This window comes from Pipistrellus kuhlii, unplaced genomic scaffold (assembly GCF_014108245.1).
Source record: "Pipistrellus kuhlii isolate mPipKuh1 unplaced genomic scaffold, mPipKuh1.p scaffold_m20_p_6, whole genome shotgun sequence".
Classification (NCBI taxonomy): Eukaryota; Metazoa; Chordata; class Mammalia; order Chiroptera; family Vespertilionidae; genus Pipistrellus; species Pipistrellus kuhlii.
The window spans coordinates 62,237,410-62,259,374 of NW_023425562.1; the positions used below are offsets into that span (position 1 = coordinate 62,237,410).

Sequence of the window (21,965 nt, forward strand, 5' to 3'; positions counted from 1 at the left end):
GTCAGAGGGAAGCCTATGCTGGCAGCTGGGCTAAGAAAGGTCTACTCTTGCATTGATTCCTGCATCAGGCCTCTAGTATATAATAACGATAGACTGTATGCACGTTGACTGAATAAAATTTATATTTTGATCTGTAAGTTCCCAATTTTCCTTCTAGTTCAGCACAGCACTGTTATTTAAATGAGTAAATAACAATTACTATGAATAGGATAGAAAGAGACTAAATCCAGATTTGATGGCTTTATGAACGATCCAAGAACTGAAAGCACTTATTCTTTCCTAACCTATTAAAAGGCCACATTCCAGATCCTAGTTCTTTTCTTCTTGCTGATATTAATCATTGCTCATCCAATTTTCAGACAACTGCATAGAAACTTTCCCAAAAATAATTACAGGTTTATAGTCCACCGCTTCACTATGGGAAAACTCCAACTGCTCCCTGGAGACAGCTCCATTTTTCTCCTTGGATAATAATAAGAAATACCTGCTTTTATTTTATTATATGCATCAGTTAACTGTAGGCACAATGGACACACTTAGCAGACTGGCATTTTCTGTAAAAATGCCAGTGCTCTGTGACATAAAAAATGAAGGCTTTACCCTTTAAGTATCCACTTTCTAGTGCATTTAAAAATATTTTAGGGTGCCAAAGGAATTCTAATTTTAAAGCAGATTATGTTTTAAAGCGTTTGCAAAGATTTTCCCATTAAGTTTATTTCTCAGTATTGCAAAGTGGTTATATTTAACCTTGATTTATTTGTAGTTCATGGAAAGTAGCTTGTTAGAACAATCATCTTCTTAAAAGCCTGTCCTATGTGTCAAACTACCATTGCTAAGATCAGTAGGAATGCTTAAACGTTGTTAGGAGGTAACAAGAAATCTTAGGAGGGTGGTTCTGAAAACTCAGTCTCATGTGCTTATAATTTAGTTCAAAATGGGTTGCCAGATGGGGGGATGGATGACAAAGGTGAAGGCATTAAGAAATACAAATTTACAGTTACAAAATAGTCACTGGGATGTAAAGTACAGAATGGGCACTTATAGTCAGTAACATTGTAATAACTATGTATGGTGTCAGGTGGATACAAGAAATATTGGGGGCATCACTTTGTAAGTTATAAATGTCTAGCCACTATACTGTATATTCCCAAAACTAATATAATATTCAATGTCAACTATAATTGAAAACAAAATAAAAATTTAGTTCAAAAGTCAGCTAAAATATAGACATAATTTTCTTTTAAAGTCCTATGATATTCTCTTCATATATTTCAGAATATCGGAAGAGAAGTCACTTTGTCAGGAAATACAATTACAGGATTGATGTAACCATATAGGTCTACTGCATAATAATAACGTAATTTAATACATTTTACAAAAATAGTACCTTGACCCAGAAAAACAAAATGAAATGAATGCATCTTATTTTTATATTTCATTAATAACACTATTATTACACTTTATATATAATTAACCAATATTTGTTTTGAGCTTATTTTGTAAGAATTAGAATTACTTTTAATTTTCTATCTATTCTCTAAATAACCAAATTAATAATAAATCAAATGCCATCACTTACTTTAATATGTATCTAGATCATCATTAAAACTTTCCTGTCATATTTCTTTCTCTAAACATTGAGAAACATTGTACTGAGAAACCATTATCTACATATCTTTAAACATTGCACTAAGAAGCCATTATCTACATATCTCTGATAGAGCTGCATTGATCTCCTGACTTAAAATATAACAATCTGAGTGTTCAGGAGGTTGTGTTCAGATAATAGCTATACTATTCTTAAGCTATTAATAAAGTGCATCTTAATATGAGGTGCAAATGCCAATTGAATTTCATATGTAATGTTAACAATATTTAATATTTCTAACCTTTATGAAAAAGGGGTTAGATTTAGAATTGATAGATGTGACTCCAACTTATACTAGCTGTGTGGTTTGGGCCAATTCTCTCAAAGAGAATAGGGTCTGTCCTTGGCCTTATTAATATTGAGTTTCTGGCCAAATGAACTCCAGAATGGGTATAAAATCATGAAAGATATGAAAGATGCTAAAACTGTCTAGGTCAAAGTCTTCCAACAACCCTGAAACAAAGGGAGTAAGAGGAGGGGAAAAAATGAGTTTTATGGAGAAGACCTAATACACAATTTAGCTCTTAACCTTTTTATTATTCTTACTAAAATGGAATCATTCAAAAAGAAATTAATCTGGACCATTCTTCTTGAAAATACTACTTCAGTGCTGTGCCATTTTCATAATAGCTTTCTCTCTGTGTATACTTTATAATGTGGGAAATTCTAGACCCTCAGCCAGAGGCTGTGCTCCCCTTCTAATAGGTAAACCCTAGATACACAAAGGGTTTCATTACCAGGTCTGACAGAGTAAAAGCCAAACAGAGAACAAGCTGTCAGAGACAGTTTAATATAAACCTCCTCCGAGGAATTGGAAACAACATCACATTTGTTTCCTGCAACTTGCCTGCCCCTCTGTGATCTTTGTCTCTCTCTATAATAAAATATTTACAGCCAGAGCTCAGCATCCCTTCCTCTGGCCTCGTGGTTGGAATAATGTATGTTCTACTTCCATGGGAGAAAACATCACAGAAACACTAAAAATTTGAATAAATAACTTTGGGGAAGTAGAAAACCTAATCCACTCAAAATGGATCCATTCAGAACAAGATAACTGTGACACATGGGACTTCATTTTGCAGTAATTATTTACGCACTTGTCGACTACAGTGAATTCTCTCTAGGGAGTCTTCTTAGGAACCTACAGAACTTGCTGTCTGTGGATTTCCTCACATATGGATTGAGAACTATTTTGTTTTTCTTTTCAAATAATAATGAAACTTGATTTTTAAAAACCATCTTACCTCTTCCTACAGGAAAATACCCTCTTTAGAAATCATGCTTCTATGAGACATTCCCCTGGAGACAAGAATTTAGTATTTTGGGATGGTAAACTGGAGGTAATGCTCTTACATTAATGTTCTTTTCATCCGGAAGAGCAGTTTGTAATGTATGGGCTTACATTTTAGGAGTAACTGTTCCTTGTATTGAAAAACCAAGTGAGCAATTAAGTGTGGATATACTGGTTTTCTGGTTGAATAGGAAAAGGCACTTACAATTTTTATTTGCTAGCTGCCTCAGGTTCTAACTCCATTGGTGTGTACTTGCTTTTTAAACTTGATTGACTAAACCATTCTGTATCTGAGCTTCCTCATTCTGAACCCAAGGTAACAACAGCATATACTTACATGATAGCACACACCCACCCAATTTTTAAAGGATTGAGTGAGATGATGCGAACTTCAGGTACTCTGAACCATGACACAACTTGGGTTCAGAAAAGTTTTTGAATTCCTAAGTGTTTGAGTTATACAGAAATTAACTTAAAGTAAATCTGATACAGAAACCAGCAAAAGATAACTGCTTTAAACCTGGTGATGATATCTCTGGAACATGAAGCATCTCTAATCTCCACTTCAATGAATCTGTACCTGTCCATGCTGATCCCGCTGAGCTTAGATTTCCAAAGACAGGGGATGAGATAAAGGAATGGCGGTGAGACAGGGGAAGAGAGAAAGACACACTGAGAGGAGAGGCTACCATGGAGTCCATTCTTACAGTCACTCCCCTCTTTAAAGCAAAGATTCCTAAGTGAGGGTCTAAACATCAAGTCCATGGGTTCATGTAGATAAAAATTAGTAGTAGAACCTGAATTACAAACAAATGAATGAAACACAAAACCTGGGTTCCCTAACCTACACAGGCTTCTTTCAAGAAAAAAACCAGCCTGATTGACTAATAATAATAATAATAATAATTCATAGCTTAAGGGTTTATTAAAGTTTTTGGTCCTGGAGTATGATCTTTTTAAGGATTATTTACAAATTTGAGAAGCTTCTCTCAAGTGTAAGATTTCAGTTTCTCTTTGACCTGCCAACACGCAGCTACTGATTTGTCATCAATGCCTTCATTGACTTTGCTTCTGATATTTTTCCTGCACGTTAAGGAACAGAGATAAATGTATCATGAAGCCCCTCAGGCGTTCATGGGCATCAAGGCCGGGCAGGACCTTACAAAATGTTCACATAGATATATATTTTTGAAATATGGGAACATGTGAAATATTTTAACAACTGGTTAAGACAGCTGTCTCTTTATATTCCAACTTCCTACATCACGCTTCTCTAGGTGTTGCGTGGAGTTGGGGTGGTTATAGCTATTCTAGGGCTCTGACTGAAAGGAAACTTAAGTTGGGGTGCTTCTGTGTCTATAGTTAGTGGGACATATTTATCTGTTGTGAAGTCTATTTCTATTACAATTCAGTTTTGCTACTCATCCCAATGCAGCAATAGCTTCCAGGTGTTCTCTAACTCCCCCTTCCCCATGTCTCCGCTGATCCAGCCTCATGCACAAGGACTTCTTCCATACCCTGCAGCTTCAGATATAATGTATATGGCAGAAGTCAAACTTTTATAAAGCCTCTTAAGCCTTGCAACATGGGCATATCAGCATGTTAAATATGTTAAAATGTAGTTGCAAAGATTCACAAAAAGTTTGTTTACAAAGTCAACAAGGTTTGAACATAGTATTTTAAATGTATTATTAAAACAAGTAGCCAGGACCGGTTTGGCTCAATGGATAGAGCGTCAGCTTGGGGACTGAAGGGACCCGGGTTCGATTCCGGTCAAGGGCATGTACCTTGGTTGCAGGCATGTCCCCAGTAGGGGGTGTGCAAGAGGCAGCTGATCAATGACTCTCTCTCATCAATGTTTCTAACTCTCTATCTCTCTCCCTTCCTCTCTGTATAAAAATCAATAAAATATATTTAAAAAAATAAAAAATAAAAAAAAAATAAAACAAGTAGCCCTAGCTGGTTTGGCTCAGTGGATAGAGTGTCAGCCTACAGACTGAAAGGTCTTAGGTTCAATTCCGGCCAATGGCACATGCCCAGGTTGCAGGCTCTATCCTTACTGTGGGATGTGCAGGAGGCAGCCGACCAAGGATTCTCTCTCATCATTGATGTTTCTCTCTCTCCCTTTCTGAAATCAATAAAAATGTATTTTAAAAAACAAGAAGAAATTAAACTTCCTTGCTTTGATTAAGAAATAGAAACTTTTAATGTCATCTTTGTTTATTAAAGAATGGAGAGAAATTTGATATCAAAGGTAGTGGTGGAGTAAATGGGAACTACACTCATCTCCCAGAACAATACAGGAATTACCCCTAAAATACACAACAATCAATCTGAATAACCAACTGACTACTAGATGAAGGCAAGGTTTATAATCAAGGATTTACAGAGGAAGCCAGATCAAGACTATTAGGAAGGGCAGGGACGCAACAAGGGCTGGCCCTGCACCCACAGGAGGCGGTTGAGATTCTGAAGGGCTATCTCTGCTGCAGAGATTCCCCCTGAGGAGTGTGGGGTCTCAACTCCATGTCAGGCTCCCCAGCCCAGAGCACCACAGTTAGAAAGAGGTGTCCACATAACATCTGGCTGTGAAATCAGTGGGAATTCTGTCCTTCAGGGAGAGATGGGAATTGGCTAGAGACACAAGCACCCTCTTACAAGGCCAGCACACAGAATCTTATTCACAGCCACTCACCCTATGCCCTGGCAGAGGAAGAGCAGAGTGGACTAGAGTCCTTTGAGAAGATAAGGGAGTTTGTGGCACTGGAGAGAGAGCTGAAGGGTCAGTCCCCCAGATCCCTCTGCTGAGCCCCTCTCCCACATCACAGACACCATCTTTCTTGGGTAGAGTGCTCCTCTCCATGTGGCATCAGCCTGGGGGACTGTATTAGCTCCACCCTTTGGTCTTCCTGTCATCCTATCCCTGTGAAGCTCACACTGTTGTTGAAGAGTCAGCTGTCTGAACTAGGAAGCAGAGGTCCAAGCAGACTCAGGGGTGTCAGTAACTGAGCTTTGTGGCTGTGGGGCAGGCCATTCACCTCACTTTCCTGTAAAACTGAGATCCTATAATCCCACATTCCAGGCTCCAAGAAGCCCCATCCTCCCAACTGCTGGTGGCCCCTCCCTGTGGAGAAATTCTGGGCAGAATCTGGGACAGACTGATTTGTGTGGCTCTGGAGCAGGGACCACTCCTCCCACCCTCCGCAAGCCTGACCAATGTCTCCCCATTACAGGAAATCCACTCCTGGTGGACCATCCTGCTGAGCCTGGCTCCCCTGCAGAATCTGGGACAGACTGAGTTGCATGGCTCTAGGATGGGGCCATTTTTCCCTTGCACACCAGACTGGTGCAGATCCCTCTTTTCACAGGGCCAAATCTTGATCTATTTGGGTCAGATAAACTCTGCTGGCCTCACCCTGATAACTGCCTGAGAGTCCACCCCATCAACCCCAATGTGGGCAACTAAACTTGGTATTCCCAGGGTCTTCTGCTGAGTGATCTCAGACCCAGCACTGCCACCGAGTTGGAACCTGTATCAATCTCTTGAAAACCACTCCCCACTACCTAGTGACTCACTGAAAAACTCTCATGCAACTCGAGTACTAGCAGAGGTTCTTTCAGGGACTGAGTGTAACAGACAGCTGGCAGGCAAAGCTGGATCTCAGGGTCCCTTGGGCCTTTTGCTGGCCCGATCCCAAGCTCAGTGATGGCGGAAGCCAGCCTTGATGTGCAACGTGGTCCTTCCACAAACTCTTTAGAGTAGGGGTGTCGAACTCAATCAGAGAAGGGGCCAAAATCTAAAATCCAGACTAAATCGCGGGCCGAATGGTTTACTGAACAGTCATAAACTGTCATTGTGATGGAAATGCAGCGGAGTGCAGTGATGACAGCGCAGTGCGGGCCACATTGCAAGGCCTGGCGGGACGGATTTGGCCCGCGGGCCTTGTGTTTGACACATGTGCTTTAGAGAATGTAAATATCCTATTCCCCACAAACGTAAGCCCACTGGTTTTAGCAACCTTCAGTGGATTGTGCCTGCAACAATTATTACAGCGGCATTTGTCTGATGAAATTTTTTTATTTTCTCTCATTCTTTCATTGGAATTTATTTAATTCGTGTATTTAATTGGAATTCTTCCAAGAACTTGGGGTTATTTATTTTATTCTAGGGATTGCAATCCAAAACTGATTATGTATTTTGTTACTCAACTTGCCTCAGTTTTGGCCACTGGGAACTCCTTCAGATGGGTTCATGTGTCCTTTAGACATGCTCTTGTTCTTTTGTGAATGCTATCTTACTTTCTGGCAACATAAATATTCTGGGCAATTCATATTTTCCCTGTCCTAGCCATGGAATCAATTATGCCTCCAAGGAGCCCTGATTCCTTTCACTGGTGAATGGGATTTAGAAATCTCAATCTGGGAACTAGGTATGCTCTTTGCTACTGGGGTGTCATTGATTTTAGGTTTGTTTAGCAGTCAGAGTTAGGAAACAAGACTAAAATCAATGACAGCCCAGGAGCAACGAGCATACCTAGCTCCTAGATAGGTATGTATACTAACTCATCCATATGCAGCCATATTTGTGCATTATCTCAATTTAATCATGAGACTATCAGACAAAAAAAAATCAAGGGTATTCTACAAAATAACTGACTATTACAATCAAAAAGCATCAAGTCCAGGAAAGATAAGAAAAGAATAATTGTCTTAGACTGAGGGTGACTAAGGGAGCATGACAATTAAATGAAATTTGGAATCTTGGATTAAACAGAAAAGGAACTAATGAGAAAACTGATAAAAACAAATAAGGCCTTTAACTCAGTTTATATTTGGAGTTGGCAAATTACAGCTCATGGGTCATATATGGTCTGTCGCCTATCCTTGTATATAAAGTTTATTGAAACACTGATACTCTTCTTTGTTTATATGTGATCTGTGACTGTTTTTGTGCTCCAGTGGTAGAGTTAAGTAGTAGTGACAGTCACCTAAAATAATTACTATCTGACCCTTTACAGAAAAAGCTTGCCAACTCCTGATTTATATAGTCTTATACATTTTTAAATTCCTGTTTTTGATCATTTTACTATGGTTATGTAAAATGTTAACATTAGGATGAAGAGTGTGTGTGGACTATACTATTTTTGCAAATTCTCTGTAAGTCTAAAATTATTTCAAAATAAATATTTAATATATAGTAATTCTATTTACAATAGCTAAGATTTGAAAGCACCCCAAGTGCTCATCAGTAGAGTGATTAAAAAGGAGGTGATACATTTACACCATGGAATACTATGCAGCAAAAAAAAGGATCTTTTACCTTTTGAGGTAGTATGGAGGGACCTAGAGAGTATTATGCTCAGCAGAATAAGCCAGTGAGAGAAAGACAAGCACATGATCTCACTTATATGTGGAATCTAATGAACAGAATAAACTGATGAACAAAAGCATGCAATGGACTAAAGAATCTCAGAGAGAACAGCAGGGGGGGTAGGAAGAGATTAACTAAAGAATTTATATGCCTACTATAGGCCCAGTGCACAAATTTGTGCTCAGGTGGGATCCCTTGGCCTAGCCAGTGATGGGTTGGCCAGGGGAGTGACTGTGGGAGGTTGGCCAAACATAGGAGGTTGGTTGTGATAGTTCACTGACCACCAGGGGGCAGCTCCTATGTTGAGTGTCTGCCCCCTGGTGGTCAGTACATGTCATAGCAACTGGTTATAAAGGTCACTTAGACTTTTATAGAGAGAGAGATATACATGATCCCACGGACACAGACAATAGTGTGGTGAAGGCCTGGGAAGGGGGTGGAGCAGGTCAATAGTTGGGGGAGAGAAATCTATAATATGTCAACAATAAAGATACATTAAAATTAATTAGTTAATTAATTAATATTAAAAATAAATTTTAAAAGTGTTTGAATTAGGTGCTAACATATTAAATATAAGAGGTTTCATATAACATTTCTGTATTTGTGGAGTTTTTTGAAAAGTCAGGATGTTTGATATAACACTGCCCAATAATTAAAGTAAAATAGAAGTTGAGTTCTGTGGTTAGTATGTCTGATATTTCTGGTTATTGACTCTCCTTTGGATTCCAGAGCATCAGAAATCTGACTTTGTTGGGCACAATAGACTTCCTATTTTCTCATTGCCAGGAGTGGTCAGTAATATATGAGCATAGGTGTTTCAGTCAGATTTTAAGGAAAGCTCATAGATAGGTCAGAGGGTAGACATGACCCCTATCTGCCCCTCTCAATTTCTAATGCTTCTTGCCTGGAAACTCAAGGTGATGGCTGGAGTTACAGCAGTCATTTTATACCCTGAGGTAAGAAAGAAGGCATGCATCCGTTCTCTCTTTAAGTAGAGGCCAAAGTAGAAGAGAATTGTGGCGGATTTGTTATGGCGTAATTTTCTAAGCTACCATTTTACTGATTCAGTTTGTAATATCAAGATGTGAAGCCTGTTTTCCAACCCTTTTAATCTGAGCTGGCTTTAGGATTTGACTTGGCCAAGAGAATGTGGCAGAAGTGACAGAGAATCAGTTCTGAACCTAGACCTCAACTTGCCCTGAGAGTTACTCTCTCAGAAATCTTCCCCTGATGCAATATTTCAAGCTAGAGAATGATGAAACACCAGGCAAAACCCAGGAAATTCTCCCAGCTTATTTGTAGACCTGAATAATACTACATTCTTCTTATTTATGACACTAGGGTGACCTGCTATGTGGTGTATAAATCCTGCATCTCTAGAACATAATTTGAAAGAGACCTCATCTTCTACCTCTAACATTGGTACTGGTTGATAAACATAATCCTTTGGTTGTATTTTACTGTGCTTTACTTTGTGTTTAAAAGAACCTACTTTCTCGGAACTAGATTCAACAATAAACACTTATCAAGTGCTTAAAGGGGCAGACATTGGGGTCAACACAGACTATTGAATTGTGCATGAATCAAACCTATCCTTTAGCCTCACAAAAGTAACAGTTTAGTAAGTAAGGTGGTTCGCAAGTGATTAAACAAATGAATACATGCTTATGTACTGGGATCAAAGTTGTGAAGGCAACGGGCACTGATGTTGAGATGCAGAACATGACATTGCCTATCATTGTTATTAACCCGATGGCCTGTTTGAAAGACTGGCCAGAGACTTCAGGAAGTTTCCCACCCACCTCATCAGAACTGACCCTTCTGCTGAGAAGTACACCACTGAGGTAAAGGAGGCCAAAGCAAAACTGTTTGCACCAAGAGTTCCTACCCTGGTTTTATTAAACTGATTTTGAATGATTTACAAATGTAGAGTCATTTACATGAGATGGTTCCCCTTTTAACAAAAATGGAAATCCTTCTAAAAACCACCATGGACAAACAGGTTTTTATATATATAGATATACATGACCCTCTATATATAGATATACATGACCCTATATATAGATATACATGACCTTTTATATATACAGATATACATGGTCATGTATATCTCAATATATAGATATACATGACCCTCTTACAATAGGAAATCTTTAGATTTCCTATTGTAAGAGGGGAATGTCTCCCTTTAACACTACTGAGAGCACTCCGACCATGAAATTGATATGTTAAAAGAAACATGTAATCACAAAGCTTATGACAGTGTTGCTGTTGTTGTTGTTTTGTATGTGTGTGTGTGTTTATTGTTATTTTGTTTTGTTTGTATTAGGAAAGATGAAAACCTAGAGAATTTTTTATATATTTTTTTTTAACAGAAGCACTACACTTAATGTCTATTTATGAAAAAGTAGGCCAAAGGTACAGCAGGGATAAGGCAGACAGCTAGTCTGGCCTCTTTTGAAGAGTAAAAGAAATTTGGGAATAGTAAGTAGGCAACTGGATAGATCAGAAAATGAATGATGAGAGAAGAAGGAACACAGACAGAGAGACAAACTAGAGGGCAGAAGGTAGGAGGGGGAGAGAATCCCAGGACCTGGCCGAGTCAAGGCCAACAAGGCAGCACACAGCCAGCGAGAACCCCCTGTGGCTGGTTATTTCTGGTGCATGTACAAATATTAATAACTAACACTGAATTTAAAGTTTTCTCTCATTGTCTGCGATAATTTCTCTCTGTGAATCTTTAGAAAAGTCTGCTAGCAAATATCCCCTTAGAATTACAAGTGTATTGCAGAAATGAAGAAAGCATAGAGCTAACCAGCCTGGGGCAAGCACAGCTGGTGAGAGGAAGCTGTGAAATCTGGGAGCCTTGGAACAATAAATGGGAGAAATGAGCCTCCCAGGGGTGGACTCAGGATTGGTGAGTGAACTGCCATTTCTCAGAATTAATTTTGAGGAAAGTATATATAATATATAATACTATATAAGGAAAATGGAATTTACATTTATGAATGAAGATACATCATTCTTCAAAAACAACTCTACTGATTGGCTCTAGATACTTTGATTTTTCCCACATAAGAAAACTAAGGCTCAAGAGGGCGTTTTCTAGGCTTTTATACAGGAAAAGGGAACCCAGGAGAGAAACAACAGATATCCTGAGTTGTATAGACTGAGCTGAGAGACCAAAGCAGCTGGAGTTGTCAGGATAGAGTACCAGAGAGGGCATGGGACAGGGAGGGGACGGCAGAGGAGAAAAAGAGAAGACAAACTCCAGAGATTTGTAGAACACATTCAGCTGAGTACCGACCAGTGCAAGCACATGTGGAAACTCCTTGAGGTTGGAGAAATAATCACTCAAAATGTTTGGAGGTAATAGACTAGATGGAAGTTTGGAGATTCACGGGTCACTGAGTGGGTAAAGTACTCAGTAGCCAATAATAATTAGCCACAGATTGAGCACTGCTCCAGTTACACTTAAGAAATAGTAAAGCAAGACACACCTCCCCCAATCAAACTGTTTCCGATTAACTGTTTCAGGGAATGTTTATAGGAATATTAAAATATCCAGTACAATAGAAATAAAGCACAATATTTGGCATCTGATCCACATTTACCTGGTATGAAGGAAAAAAAACACAACAAAGAAAAATATGAACAATAAGGAGAAAATAAGTTAGACAATACATCAATGGACAGAACAAGCTCCAGAAAAAGAACCACAGATACATGAATTACTGATTTTCAGCAAAGTTACAAAGGTCATGCAGTAAAGAAAGCAATCTTTTCAACTAATGATATTGTAACTATTGCATATACATTTGCAAAAATATGAACTTAAGTCATAGGTATCACTCTAGAAAGAGATAACAGGATGAATCATAGACCTAAAATGATTAACACTATAAAACTTCCAGAAGAAAACCTGGGGGATAAACTTAGTGATCATGGGTAAGGCAAAGATCCTTTTGATATAATATAATACTAAAGGTATGAATCATAAAAAATTGAAAAATTATGCTTCATCAAAATGACGGACTTCTGTTCTTCAAAGAAAACTATTAGGGGAATGAAAATACAAGTCAAAGACTGAGAAAAACATTTAAAACCACAAATCTGACAAAGAACTTGTATTCAGAATAAAGAATCTTCAAAACACTGTAATAATTTTTAAAACACAGCAACCCAATTAAAAACTGGACAAAAGATATGAGCAGACACTTCATGAATTTACACTGATAAGTATACATATGAAAATATGTTCAATATCATTAGGAAAATATAAAATTAAACCACACTCATTAAAATTTCTATAACTGAAAAGATAATAATACCAAGTCTTGGTAAGGATGTTGAAGAACTGAGATTATTGTACATTCCTGGGAGAATGTAAAATGGTATAAGCACTTTGCAAACAGTTTGGTAATTTCTTACCAACAGACATATGCTTTCTGTATGATCCAACTATTTCATGGCTAGGCATTTACTTAAGAGAAATCAAAGCATATGTACACACAAAGGCTTTTGTATGCATGTTCATAGCAGCATCATTGGTAACAGCCCAAAACTGGAAATAACCCAAATGTCTATCAATAGGCAAATATTTAAACCTGAGAAACATCCATGCTATACACTGCTAATTAACAATACACTCTTTTAAAACCTGATTAAAGTTTATCTGACATAAATCTCAATAAATGTTTCTTTTAATAAATGCTTTACCAATATTCTCATAGTTAGTATCATCATCCAAGAAAAGTTGTTCCCACTTTTTTCTACTTTTGTTCTATATCCTTAATTGAACTGAGTTTGTTTATTCTTGGCCTATAGTTATTTGTCTCTCTTTTAAATGTAGTTTCAAGCTGAGACAAAATTTATTCATACAACAAGTTGGATGAATCTCAAACAAGGATTGTGAATGAAAGAGACCAGACCAAAAAGGAATACATATTATATGATTTCACTTATATAAAGATGGGTGGTTGCCTGTGGACAGACTGAAGTGGGTGGGGAGGGACATGATATTTTAAAAAGCCACCAGAAAACTTTTAGGGGTGATAAAAATGGTCACTGTCTTACTTGTTTAGATATTTTTATGATTGTACACCTGTCAACACATATCAAACTATACATTTTAAATATGGGCCTTTTTTAAAGAGAGTATTCAGTTCCTTAGTTGTACTAGCCACATATTAGCTATTTACCGTTTCATGTACTTTATCTTTCAAATTGTCTGCAAAGTTGCAAGATAAGACTGACTGACAAATGTATGGCTTCTTGAGATCCAGTAGGGTTCCAGTCTTACTGACAGAGAATGGAAGGAGAGAAGCAGAGAGGGAGGAGAAAAAGTCTGACAATACAATACCTTAAAAATTGTTCACACTTTATTAGATCACCTCTGAACCCACCACTCTTTCCTTCCCCTTCCCAAGCTCACTCAATTATATTATCCAGGAGGTCCCTGAAGCAATGGATGTCTATCTCGGCTGACAAGAAGGATTAAGCTTCTAGAGCAATGAACTCTAGCTCTACTCTGCTGATTAAGAATGATATGACTTTGGGCAAGTTACTTGACCTTTCTTAGCCTCAATTTTCTCAACTCTAAATTCAAGATTAATATCTGCCCCGTATACTTCAGAGGGTTTTTTCTGCAGGAGAAAATGTAATATCTATAAATTGCTTTAAAAATCCTAACATGTCCTACAAAACATCAGGCTCTATCATAAGCACAGTGCTAAGGGCGAAGATCTTTGCTGGGGGGGGGGGGGGGGGGGTGATAAGGCCACTAGTTAACACCTGGGTATCTCCTGAGATCTTGTATGACATCTTTGATATATGCACTTCTTCAGGTAATGCTAAGTAGGATCCCAAAGATCCAGCAAAGAAAAAAAAGAAAAAATAATCCTCCCTCTTTCCTTTCCTGAAAGCAGTACTTTGAAAAAATGTCAGGCCAACATTAGAAGTAGCCACTTAGAGATTCTGTCATTTTGCCCTTACTTTAAATCCTACCTTTAAAAGATATAAAGGGAGGTTGGAAGGTAGCAATAGCCCTATGATGAGCAGGTCTTCTTAAGGCACAGAGCAAGGAGAGCTGATAAAGCAATGTGTTATCCAACCTTCACACCCCAAGGGCATTCAGATGCCACACAGAGTTGACCTTCTTAGAAAATATTCTAATAATGATTTCATCCCCACACCCACATGATGCTGTGAATCTGTTCACAGCAAGGAAACCAATAGACAGATGGCACTGGAAATACCAGGTGCCAAGTATACACTGTTTCTTCCATGCAAAAGCCAAGTAAATAAAAAGTGAAGGAGAAAGCCATCTTACTTTCATTATTGTCTTACAACAAAGGTTAACTGTGAAACCAAGGCAGGTCTGCCCATTAATAAAAAGAGGGGCCCCATTATTCTATTCAAGTCACTCTTTCATTCATCAGATAGAAGTAGGATTTAATTGCTTTCAATCTTGTGCAATAAAGGCATCTAAATATCCCATAAATAAATTACACACACTGATGATCATTCTCTTAGCTGAAGTCCCTGAGGCATCTTCAGTATAAGCAAATATAACAAGTTCTGTTCAAACAGCAGACATTCTGCTTTTATATAGTTCCCTTTCATTTCCATTTGTTCTATACTCCTGTTGTAGAAAATACACACACACACACACACACACACACACACACACACACACACACACACAGAGTCATTTCAAGATGGAATGAAGGAAATAATTTTATTTTTATGGATTTATTTATGTACTTCATTTCTAAACAATAAGATTTCAAAAGTGCCACTAATATCTGGATATAGTACTAAATAAGTGTGCTCTAAAACCAAAACATAATACACTTGTGGAAAAAAATAAAATTAACCCTGGGTCTATCACTTCCTTTATCCCTCCCTCTTAAGGGCATCCCCAAGGAAGTATTGACCTTGCCAAGACCAGACCTCCTCTGTAAACACTAGGATGGGACTCACTAGCAGCAAGATAACCTAGGAATGTCTCATCATGCTAGCAGTTTACTTCTGGTCTGCCTCGATGACTTCATACAATTGAACTGGAATTTATGGATTTACTGGATATAGCTTGTTGGTAATGGATATATAGACTTGCTCTCTACCCATGTGACTAATAAAGTATTAAAATATGACAATCCCTAATTCTAAATGGCTTCACTTGAACTAACTTGTGTCACACCTTTAGGTAGCATTTGTTGCTTATTCCTAAGCCAAGATGCATCCCAGGCTTAAAAAAGGAGTTTTAGGAAGTTGTATCAGAGGGTCATGGCCTCTTGAGAGATAGGTGTTGGGATGCTGAGGTTGTGCTTATGTTTTCATCAGATTCTTCATTAATTCGCAAACTTGATGTTGGGCAATTTCCATGATCGTTTATGGAACAAGATGCTAGCTATAATATCTATTTTTAAAGAATAAGTAACATTTTGAAGAGTAATGCCCTAATTTCTTGAAGTCTGTGGTAGGCTGAGAAATGGCACCCTAAAATATATCCACATCCTCATTCCTGGAACCTGTAAATGTTACCTTATATAGAAGATACTTTGCAGGTGTGATCAAGTTAAGGATTTTGAGATGGGGAGGTTATCCTGAGTAAGCAAGATGGGTTGTAAATGCCATGGCATGTATTCTTACTAAGAGAGAGACAGAGGGAGATTAAACACCCAGAGGAGAAGGTGATGTGAAGAGTGAGATTTGAAAATGCTGGCCTTAAAGACTGGAGTGATGTAAGCTCAACTCAAGGAATACTGATAGCCACCAGAAACTGGAAAAGGTAGGAAACAAATCCTCCCCTAGAGCCTCAAGAGGGGGTGTGCCTTGCTGACACCTTAATTTCAGCCTCATGATTCTGATTTCACATTTCTGGCCTTCAGAACTGTGAGAACACAAACTTCTACTGTTTTTAGCCATCAAGCCTGTGGTAATTGGTTACAGCACTCACAGGAATTTAATGCATACATCTTTAGGTGTCCTGAAACATTAGACTTTATTAAATAGAAACAAAAAAACTGAGAAAATGATATGGCTTTTTCTAAAACAAATAATTTTGCTTTAGCTCATTCAATTGGCCAAGTAACATTGTGCTCTTTATATAAGAGATATACCATATATCGATAAGTTCATTAAAATAAAGGACTTTTCTATACATTAACATCTCCAGTATATATTGTAGTTCTTCATGAACATTTAAAATATGTCCAATGAGCACTGACAGTGTTGGTTGGAGCATTGTCTGATACAACAAGAAGTGATGGGATCAATTTCTGGTGAGGGCTCAGACCCAAGTTGCCAGGTAGATTCCTGGTAAGGGCATCTGTGAAAGGCAACTGATCAATGCTTATCTATCTATCTATCTATCTATCTATCTATCTATCTATCTATCTCAAATATCAATAAATATAAAACATGTACAGTGAATGGATAAAATATTAACAAATTAAAATTTGGGGAAAAATCACCAACTTCTTGCTGGGTTACTAAATGTGTACATAGTAGATTATGGGTTGAATAAAAGACTGGCAGAGCATTTTCACTATGTTCTTGAAAAAAAGGCAATACCACAGCCGAGCTCCTTCTTACATGAATTTCTGTGGTATAATGACCTTCTTGGATGATGTTCCAAACACACTCAAAGTTATCTCCATCTTGCCTTTGAATTTAATGAGTTGCACATCCATGGCACTCAGCATTAGTTCTCGTTTCTTTCCCACATAACTCTCAGAATCAAGTTTTGCTTTCCACGCTTCTGTGATTTGAACAAAACCAGCTCATTGCAGCTATTCTGAGAAGCCCCTCTGGGAATGCACAATTTATTTGCCTTTGGTGTGAGCTGCTAAAGAAGTTTCAACAGCAGGTTGATGGGAATAAAGTGGAAACTAGACAGGCCCTTTGTTCTTTCCAGGTTAGGTTATCAGAGTATGTCCTCAGTATTTAGGTTTATTTATTTTTTTAAATATATTTTCATCGAATTCAGAGAGAAGCGGAGGGGGGGGGGGAGAGAGAGAGAGAGAGAGAGAGAGAGAGAGAGAGAGAGAGAGAGAAACATCAATGATGAGAGAGAATTATTGATCAGTTGCACCAAGCCTGCAATCCAGGCATGTGCCCTTGACTAGAATAGAATCTGGGACCCTTCAGTCCCCAGGCCAACACTCTATCCACTGAGCCAAACCAGCTAGTTCCTCAGTATTTGATTTAAAATGAAGTCATCCCGTCAAAAGTAAGCAGAACATATCTCACAAAGCTAACTATAAGTAGCATTAATTATCTGACATTTGAGGCTATTCATTCTTTTCTTCTTTCAGAGATTAATTGAAAGCTGTCAATACCAAGTTATTTCTTATTAAATTGCCATCTTATTAAATTGCCATTGCCTTAGTCAAAGTCTTTAAAATGGTGTACTTATCTTTTTACATGTCATTTTTCACTCTGAATGACACAACATCAAAAAGCAATTTTCACTTTTAATATAAAATACATTTGACAGCTCGCATAGAGTTATAAGAAAATGGACTTCAACCTTGGGAACTTAGTTTCTTTGTGGGATGCAAAATCCCAAAAGAAGGAGATAGCCTTCTCCAGCTGTTACATTTATCAGACAATAGATGGCCAATCTAATATCTATAATTCATCTAGGATCATGAGCCACAAAATCATCAGCCTCATTAGTTAGTGTAGTTATGCAGTGTTCTGAGTGCCCTGTGATATATACATCCGTTAATTTTAGATGCTACACCAGCATTCCTCTAGCTACAAGGTACAGACAAATCTTTTCTAATGCAGGTGCTGGCTTTGTGGGTGTGGGGTGGAGCCTGATAACAAGCTCTGGGTGAAATCCCTGCTGCTGGTTCCTGGACTACATTTGGGTAATAGCCTTGCATAGATTAAGATTGAAACATGAGTTCACACTGCTAAAATCCTCCAACCTGAAAAGAAAAATATGGGGGGGAGGGGGGGAAAGATGGGGGAACTGTCAATCTAAAAACCATAAGGAAAAAAAAACTGTAAATATAGTTTAATAGAATATATTGTTTTCTCACTAGCTTTTCCCAGCTTCTGCCCACCCGCTCCAGAAATCAGTGATAATTAAGCAGGAACAGGTTTTAAAATGATTAGAACAAATCAAACATGAATAAGAAGTATTTCCAAAACTTTCCAATCTCCCACGTAGAGAATAGGTCTTCCCTTCTCTGGTAATGATCTTCCATAGACTGACATTGTTCTTTTACTTGGTGTCCCTGGCATCCCCCTTTTGGCTGGTGGACTGGAGGCAACCCCTGCCCTGCCCTTTCCCACACACTTTTGACACCTGCCTCATGGAGGGCCAACTCTGCCATGGCGGTACAGTAGGCATCTTCTTCTTATTGACTAAGTTCCTGCCCAGGCTTCCCAGTGCCCGAAAGAGACATCCCTTTAGCTGAAGAAGAAAAGCAGACAGACCAAATATCTAATTTCTCTTTATATACTTTTTAAATTGACAAATAAATTACTATGATAAGTACACACATCTTAAGTGCACAACTCATTGAATATTGACATATCTGTACACCCAGTCACAACCCAGACCATGATGTAATATGGCACCAGCCAATAGGACTCTGCCATGATGGGAAGGTTCCATAGCAAAATATACACTGCCCAACTTATTCACTAGTGTCACTAAGCATGACAAATGCAGCTAGTACAAATGAGGAACTTAATTTTTAATTGTATTTCTTCTCATTAATTTACATTTAAATAGTCACAGGGACTGGTGGCTGCCTAGGCCTAGAACATTTCCAGCACCTGGAAGTTTCTCTCATACTCTCTCCCTGCTAATATCCCTCCAAAATAACCCCTCTTCTGTCCTCAATACTGAAGGTTAATTTTGACTGTCTCTAGTTTATGATCAAAAAACATTTTTTAGTTTTTAGATCACGTGCTTTATTTGAATCAATGATTAAAAATATTAGAAAATAACACCTTAGCTATTCACAAAAAAGCCAACATCTGATTTTATTATCATTATGACTATTTGTATCTACAAATATATTTTAATTCTCCCTTCATCAGGGGGAAGTGATTTTTAAAGATTTATTGAGATCTATTAACTTACACACACATATACAAAACTAAGATGAATAATATAACAGTCAATTGATCAAATATTTATTTAAAACACAGAACAGACAGAGGTTTCCAATGGGTATAAATTCTTATTTAAAAACACTCTGGAGCTTTCAACCATATCTGGTATTTGAATGTATACAATTGTTTTTATGTCTTTTCCTTTTCTGAGGCTGAAAAATCCTGATGACCATGGTTATCTTTGATGTTTCTGCAAACTTGACAAAAGCTAGAACAGTTTGTATATGCTAACACATGTCCAAAGTTCACTAATGGGAATAAGATCATAAATAAGTAATTTAAATGTTTGCTTTGAAATGAATGTTATGTGAGGTCATATTTTGTTGTTCCCTTTTAAATTACAAAGTACCCAATAATACAAACTGTTTGTTATGATCAATGACAAGATAAGGTACTTGCACAAAGGTGTAAATTAAGTCACTTTCTCAAAAATAAAACAAAGCCTTAAAATAGAGAAACATCAGCTGGACTAAGCCATGTAATGAATGACAGGTGTTCTGGCACAAGTCACTTAGACCATTGTTGACCAGTAACAAACAGCCTGCAGATGGCGCAGGTCCATGGGCCATACTTGGAGTACCATTGTCCTCAACTATAAGCTCTTAAGAATTGTATTTTTTTTTCTCTTCTTCTTCTTCTTCTTCTTCTTCTTCTTCTTCTTCTTCTTCTTCTTCTTCTTCTTCTTCTTCTTCTTCTTCTTCTTCTTCTTCTTCTTCTTCTAATGTTTATTGATTTCAGAGAAAAGAAAGGAGAGGAAGAGAGAGAAACACCAATGATGAGAGAGAATCATTGCTCTTGATCAGCTGCCTCCTTCACATCTTATACTGGGGATTGAGCCTACAACTACAACTGGGCATGTGCCTGGACCGAGAATCAAACTGTGATCTTCTGGTTCATAAGTCAATGCTCAATCACTGAGCCACACGGGCCGGGTGAGAGCTGTATTTATTAAAGAATTACACAAACATTATTTAGTTATGAATCTCTGGTGCTTTATAATTCCTGGCTTTCGGCAAGTATCCAATAAAATATTTTACATAAACAAAAAATTGTTGAGTCACACAGATCTTCACCTATTTAATACATTAACCTTTATCAGTGTCTTCCCACACTGTCTACCAGAGGGAATTACTTTCTTGGTGGCCACAGCAATTGTTTGACTCCCTGTTTCCCCTCAAAACATACAGGGAGGATAATCATGCCAGTAGAAAATTGTTAAATCGACTAATTCCATTTAATAAAGCCATATTTTTTAAATGACATCTTTTTTAAAAGATAGAGTGAAGTATAACATTGACTAAAGAGAATCTAATTTAAAAATTAGTTCTAACTTTAATGAAAGAATTGGGAAACCAATGTAACAAAATGTTTAAATCCTTCTAAATAAGAATCCCATTATTTGCTTGGTGCTGCGCAATATTAGCATATGATTATGATAATCATTTAAGGGGCTGCATATTTTTGAGGACATACCGTGTTTCCCCAAAAATAAGACATCCTCTGAAAATAAGACCTAGGTGCAACTTTGGGAGAAAAAATTAATATAAGACACTATTTTATTTTCTGAGAAACAGGGTAGAACTACTCACTGTATGCTTAGCTTTTTCTATAGGAGTGAGTTAGTCATGGTTCTTCTCTGTAAGCAACAAAAAGTGACCTTGTGTTTTTTTGTGTGTGTGCAGATTTATTTTATTTTTTAAAATAAATCTTTATTGTTCAGATTATTATGGGTGTTCCTCTTCCCCACCCCCACCCTCGTAGCTCCCCTCCACCTGATTCCCTACTCCACCCCATGCCCTTACCCCATGCCCTTACCCCCTGCCACTGTCTTCATCCATAGATGTAAGAATCTTGTCCAATCTCTTACCACACTCCTCAGATCCCTTGCCCCCTGAGAACTGTCAGTCCACTCTCTTTCTATGTCCCTGATTCCATTATATTACCAGTTCATTCGGTTCTTCAGATTTTTTATTCACTTGATTTTTAGATTTACTTATTGGTAGATATGTATTTGATGTCTTTTTGTTCATAATTTTCATCTTTACCTTTTTCTTCTTATTCCTCTTTTTAAAGAATACCCTTCAGCATTTCATGTAATCCTGGTTTGGTGGTGATGAACTCCTTTAACTTTTTCTTGTCTGTGAAACTCTTTATCTGACCTTCAATTATGAATGATACTTTGCTAGATAGAGTAATCTTGGTTGTAGGTTCTTGCTACTCATCACTTTGAATATTTCTTGCCACTCCCTTCTGGCCTGTATAGTTTCTGTTGAAAATCAGCTGACAGTCATATGGGTACTCCCATGTAGTTAAGTCATTATTTTTCTCTTACTGCTTTTAAGATTCTCAATTTGTCTTTTGCCCTTGGCATTTTAATTATGAATTGTCTTGGTGTGATCCTCTTTGGATTCCTCTTGTTTGGAGTTCTGTGCACTTCCTGAACTTGTAAATCTATTTCTTTCACCAGGTAGGGAAAGTTTTCTGTCATTATTTCTTCTAACAGGTTTTCA

At 37.7% G+C, this 21,965-nt stretch overlaps 1 protein-coding gene across 1 annotated transcript in view; it reads right to left on the reverse strand.

Moving 5' to 3' along the window:
• The window catches only part of PAK5 (p21 (RAC1) activated kinase 5), a 225,160-nt gene that overhangs the window by 138,101 nt on the left and 65,094 nt on the right, over positions 1 to 21,965 (reverse strand). The gene's annotated exons all lie outside the window — the stretch shown is intronic.